A 6916-nucleotide genomic window follows, 5' to 3' on the forward strand; every position below is an offset into this window, starting at 1 on the left:
AGAGCTGAACTGCCAGGGTGATGAGAGAGGACACTTTGGAGCAAACAGAGAAACCTTGCCATCCCTGATCCTCAGTTGTGGGTTTGTGGGTAGGACTGGGTGGCCCTGGGTCTATATAGGATCTCCTTTGTGTGGAAGGTAGGACACCCTGAATGAGTAACACTTTACTAAATAGACTGTAACATCTGGGGAAGATGGATTTACTAAACTGGGAGACTATTAAGTGTTCTGCACTTGTGTGACTATTGCTTAGCGAGTTATGAGAAAGAAAAGAATGTTTTGTACTGTGAACTGTTATCAGTGAGCTTGAACTGTCAGTGTGCTGCAATGTTCCTGTAACTGAAGAATTAAGCTGGAGTGATGTTTATACAGTAAAGCAGTGAAAATGCAACTTGCCTGGACATTTGTTTATTCCAGGTAACAGGCCTCAGACCGGGAATATGTGTGTGAGTGGGTGGTCTTAGCAAGTTTTTTGCCAGTGTCCAAACACCTGAAGTCAGCCTGCATATAACCCGTGGTTTATGAATACAAGTCCAGTGTCCTGTACTGTATGATTAAGGTATAGTCCTCAGGCCAGGAATATGTGTGTGCACGAGCTTCATGCTGAGAGAAGTGTCCCATAATATGGAAGAGTTTCTCAAAAACAACAGGTGGGTGACAGTCCTATGCAGAAAAAGCGGGACAGATCCAGGGTCCACATGCCATCCAAAGTAGACCTATCTAACATAAACTGAAGAATCAGTTTATGGACCCCAGACCAAAAAAAGACAGGCTAAAGAACAGTTCTTGGTTCGAACTGACATCTTCAGCAAATATTCAGGACCTGTGGATGCATTTTATGGAGAAGAGTCGGAACCTGATATCGGCACAAAAATTTGTAGCTTTGTTTAATGGAATTGATTAGCAATAGAAGGCTTGTGTGCAAAAGTAATAGCTTGGGTGATGAAGTACAGATTCCAATTTATGTAGGTAAGGAGGGGTAAATCCTTCCTGCAGTGCAAAGAGGATTGTAGCCCTGGGTCTTCAGTGCTCCTGCCCACTGCTGCATGAACCAGGCAGTCATTGGATATTTTCTCTTCTTCTTCTTGGCCGCCAGTAAATGGAGGAGCAGCCATGTGGGGAGCAGAGGGAGAGAGAGAGGATAGAGGGCATTTTGCTATGGCTGGGACGTAGCCACAGTGAGACCGAAAATAAGTCTCAGAGGACACAGCTGTGCAGCCTGGGGAGAAGAAACAGATTGCTGGTTGCATCCTGGAACTTTGGGGTATGCAGTCCCCAGAAGACACTTCTCTAGCAATCCAAGGACTGAATGTGACTATAAGTCCCAGGAGGACAGAAAACTGCAGTCAAGGAAAACAGAAAGAGAAGACTGGGCTTGGGACAGTCTCATGTGGGATGTGAGAGGTGACCAGAGATTTGCCTGCTGAGTTGGCGGGCAGCCTGTCATGAGTGTTTGCTGTGGTGTGAGACTGGGCTGCCACATCTGTGCAGAGGGCACAGTTTCAGGGAGTGTAAGGAAAGGGCCGTCACTGGTTCCAATTAAAGATCATTACTACAGAGTCCTGAGTTGTGGCCATTGCCACCGGTTCCTGATGCCAGAGAGAAGGAGGAAGATTAAGTACAGATTACATGGTGGTAACAGGCTACACGCTACAACTTTATTATGCATTACACTGCATGATGGGGTAAGACTGCTAGCCACAACTTACCCATTTCCTAAAGGAACTGTGTCGTCTTGCCTTGGTATACAATTTGGATATTTAGCTCTGTACCATGCCCTTTAACCTGAGGCTCCAATGCAGAAACTGCAGAGAGACTGAAGGCTCTTTTAGTGTCTTGTACAGCCCCTTTAGTTAGGAACTCTCTAGATTCAGGATTCAGGGTTAGAGTTCAAAGATGCTTAATGTGGTCTTCTCATTGTTTGTGATGTTGTACAATCCGGTGTTGTTATCAGTCAATGCTTAATACTATTGCCATTGTGTATGTTACTTTGTGGGGAGTATTTCCCCAAATAAAACCTCTTTTTTAGCCTTGGTGTATCAGAAGCTAGGGCATTGCTTGAAGGGTTGTTGTCATATGAAATCAGGGGACCCATCCATCAGTGGCTCCTTCAGAGGTAAACGTACAGGATCTGATAGAGAAGAGTTAGTAAATGAGGCTAGGGAGTTGAATCTTGACATAAGATGTTGAAACGGGGAAGAGGTCTAGGGACGTGGTCCTGGACTGCTACAGGCCTTAAAAATTGTCAGACCTGGTATGCAGCCCAAGTGAATGCAAATTTTGGTTAGCCTCATGACTCAGCCATCAATTTGGGGCTAAATAGTGTAGAAGTTTCCTGTATCCATAAGGTGTTTGAGATGTTTATTTTTTTTATAGGGGAGGAGGTGAGGGAATATTGGGGGTAGATGTAAAATCTGTTGGACTACTTTATTGGTGGCCCCTATGGTTGAATGGGATTTTAAGGTTTTAGAGTGCCTGGCTGGAAGAAAGCCACAGGAGGGGGGGCAATGAGAGGGGCGGAGTACTGTTCCACCTGCAGCCAGCTTGTGAACAGGCTGTGTACACCAGGTCACCATAATAGAAAGATGGAGTATTTTATAATATTAATAGATATCAGAAGACCGACGTTGCCATTCCCTTTGGGAAGAGTAAGATAGGACATGTACGTATGGGTAAATAAGTCGTACCAAAGAAAGGTCAATACCAGGGATTGTATATGAGAAAGGTACGATAGTGGTATAAAAATAGGAATAGTTTGAATTAGGTATAAGATCGGGGGCAAGGTAGTCATTTTAAAGGCTTTACTTTTTTTTTTTTTAATTCTTTATTGTGAGTGTGACACCAAAAAATTGAACACAACCACATCGCAAAAAAACAACAGGTCTGACAGTTAAGCCTAAGGACTGTAACAAGAACCCCAGTTGAAGGACCAGGTATACAATTCAAGTGCAATTTTGTGAACTGGCGTGCAAAAGCTGTGTAGGTCTGCGGTTGGCCCAATACCAAACATTCAGAAATATATAAAATACCAACACTCATGCAGAAAAAGGCATTACTTTTAACAAACCAAATCAGGGTCAATGTCTGGCAGTTACGAAGATTTGAGCGAATCTTGTTTATCTGATTTATGAAGTTGAAAATATATGTTGTTCATGCTGTTAAGAGGGAATGAAATGAAAAAGTTAACTACAGTTATGTGTGGGCTCCAACTACTCCTTATGTATCATATAAGGTCACCTGTCAGAAGATAATGTCAATACATCAAGAAGGGAAGGAGTAAACATTGGTTACAGAGGGATAGAGAACACAGTCAGTCAGGAGTGGACCAAGGGAAAAGCAGCAAGGGCCAAACAACATGGGGAGTCAACCAGCTTTTGCATTGGGAATCAAAAGTTTCCTCTGGAAGCCTAAAGTGGTATCGGTAGTTTACCTGCTGTTTGCATAGAAGAACCTTTACAAACAGCATTTTGAAGATGAAGGAGTTATCAAACAGGTCTGGAATAAAATTTTGGAGAAGCATCATTCAGGATTAAGTGAATATTAATTCCAAAGTTTGAACTTCTCCTGAAATGCAGTTAAATTCATTATTAAAAAAGAAAGAACCTTGAGCCTAGGTTCACATATGTGCGATCTGAGACATTGCATTTGATTTGCACCAGCACCGCAGGTGCTGAACACATACGATGTCTGTGCAGTGCGAGTTCAGCCATACAGTTGTATGGCTGAACTCGCATTGGTTTTGCACGAAAATAGTGCAGGGACTTTTTTCCCCGCACTAGAATTGGATCGCATGGATGATCTCACCCATGCAATCTGATTCACATGCGAGTTCACAGTTTGCACTACGATCTGTGAACCGATCTGGGGGTGTCATTAGCAATGTATTGACACCTGCAGTAGTTCGCAGAGGACAGTGTGAACTGCCTGCGGGAGAGATGCGATGCAGGAATCGGTGCTGTAATCAAGCTGGTTCCCGCATCACACATATGTGAACCTGGGCTTAAACTATTTATAAAATTGTGTAAAATGGTAAAATCCCAATTAAATCAACTTTAATTGAATGTTGTACCAATATAGAATGTTTATAAATCCAAGAGGTCAGTGAATACTTATGCAAAACACTAATGCCGCGTACACACGGTCGGACTTTTCGTCTACAAAAGTCCAACGGACGCTGACGGACTAAAGCTGGCTGGTAATCCGATCGTGTGTGGGCTTCTCCGGACTTTCAACGGACTTTTTCAGCCTCAAATCCGACGGACTTTAGATTTGAAACATGCTTCAAATCTTTCCGACGGACTCGAGTCCGGTCGAAAAATCCGCTCGTCTGTATGCTAGTCTGACGGACAAAAACCCACGCTAGGGCAGCTATTGGCTACTGGCTATCAACTTCCTTATTTTAGTCCGGTGTACGTCATCACGTAAGAATTCGACGGACTTTTGTGTGATCGTGTGTAGGCAAGTCTGTTCGTTAGAAAGTCCGCCGCAAGTCCGTCGAAAGTCCGTCGAAAGTCTGTCGGACAGGCTGTCGGACTTTTGTAGCTGAAAAGTCCGACCGTGTGTACGCCCCATTAGTCCCATTCTTGCCATACCCCCCATCCAATAGAAGGGCATGTACCCCATCCAACAGAAGGGCAAGGTCCATGCATGCGAGCAACGCTCATGCCCCTTTTTAAATTGTTCCTATGATCCACTACACTGCTTTGACATGACTTGCATGAAAGCAAAGCATGGGAGGATTTAAAAATAATTATACCTAATGGGAATATGAAATCATAATGGGAAAGGCTATTACAGATCCTATTTTTGTTTGTTATTTGTGTGTGCCATTGAATGCCTTCTGGCAACATTTATTTTGAAGACAAAGGTAAGAAGAGCCCAGAATACAGCAGAATAATATACTAAAAGTCAGATGCCTTAGTAAGCCTAAAACGTTTCTCTGTGTAATGTATGCGGTATCACAACCTTCTTCTTTGTGGTGATCTCCTTGAATGATTCCATCTTCAGAATCAGCCATATGCATACAACACACTATTGTGAATCAAGTGCATATCTTGGGCATAATACATATGGTCAAGTTTATATTAAATAAGCTTTCCAGCTCCTTATAGTATTTTTGCAAGACAAAACTCACAATGTGGTTTGAACTTAGATTCCAAATAAATTTTTCCTGATGCCAACATGGCAGCATACATTTGATATAGCCCCATCCCTATATCCACCCAGAGGACCTGTTTAAATCTATAAAAGGAAAGCTAGAGCAACCTCTCCTATTTTCCTCCAGTGCTGACATCCTTGCTCCAATAGGAACTTTCTGCCACATAGCCAAGACCTTCATATGCTCAGATAGGGACTATCAGTCTGATAAATAAGAAGAGGAAAAGAGTGCCTTTCAATGAGTGTGGCCTTTGTCTTCTGGTGCAACCTAGCCCACTCTCGCTCTTGCTTAAGGTCCAACTAAAAGAACCAGTGTCCAGTGTGGACAGCAGCTCATCCAGCCCCGCAGGTTTCCTCCAGGCCAGGAGGTGCAGAAAGTTACCAGTGAGTGTCGGCATTCCTCCTTCCTTGAGTACTAACAGTGACAAAATAGTAATAATTGCTGGGCCTGTGAGGCAGACCTATTACCAGACTAACATGTCTGTGGATATTGCCGCAGAGACCTCTCTAAAGACAAAGGATGCTGTGAGCCGGCAAGTAGTTAATAAGTCTCTAACTGAGTTCTCCAGACACTTATGCCAGCAGACTCCAGGCGCAATGTCAAGGACTCAGCCCTGCAGATGAGTTCAGTGCATCACAGTTAGCCCTCCTAACCTAGGGGAGGCCCCAAGCCCATTACTAGACATGTGCAGAACGGAAAAATTTCCTTTGTTTAGTTTTGGATAGATTCAGTATGTAACTAATTTTGTTTTGTTGATTTGTTTCGGAATTAGTTTACTGTAGTTTTGTTTAATTTTGCTTCAGTTATTAATTTTCTATTGAATTCCACATTTTTGGAACAATTTGAATTCAGCTCAGTCAAAAAATTATCGACCGATTCGAACTCTGTGTGAAGAATAGTTGGGTGTTAAGGAAGGGGCCAGGAAGCCGACCACTGCATCCTTTAAGTGATTGTAAAGTCTCATTTAAAAAAAAAAAAATATATAACATACATGTTATATTTACCTGCTCTGTGGTTTGCACAGAGCAGCCCCGATCCTCCTCTTCTGGGGTCCCTCTCCGCTGCTCATGGCCCCTCCATCCTGTCGAGTGCCCCCACAGCAAGCAGCTTACTGTGGGGGCACCCGAGCCGAGCTGCAGCTCCGTGTGTCCATTCAGACAGGGGGCTGTCGTTCAGCCCTGCTCCCTCTCCCCTGATTGGCTCACTGACTGTGATTGACAGCCGTGGGAGCCAATGGCGCCGCTGCTGTGTCTCAGCCAATCAGGAGGGAGAGTCCCAGACGGCCGAGGGATTTGTGGACATCGCTGGACAGAGATGGGGCTCAGGTATATATTAGTATATATGTGTGTTTGGTCACTGTGGCTTGTCAATAAATATTATAATTCTTAAGAGCAATCACCCGAGTGCGGTTCATCTTTTCCTCATATATTGGGGGGTGTTGGGGGGGCTACTACACACAGAAGGCTTTTTATCTTAATGCATAGAATGCATTAAGATAAAAAAATGTCTGCATTTACAACCCCTATAACAGCCGATGACTCATCAGCTGTTAGCCGGCTTCCCCGCTGAGAGCTGAGGGTAAACAAAAGAACGCTGGTAATAGAAAAGTCCTCCCCAGTCCATACCAGGCCCTTTTTTCGACCGATCGGAATTTAAATTGTTCTGAAAATTTGGAATTCGTTAGAAAACAAATAAACAAAACAAATTTCAACTAAATTCATTTCTATTTCATTTAGGGATTCGGATACAACTGAATCT

Source organism: Aquarana catesbeiana, linkage group LG08 (assembly GCF_042186555.1).
Source record: "Aquarana catesbeiana isolate 2022-GZ linkage group LG08, ASM4218655v1, whole genome shotgun sequence".
Classification (NCBI taxonomy): Eukaryota; Metazoa; Chordata; class Amphibia; order Anura; family Ranidae; genus Aquarana; species Aquarana catesbeiana.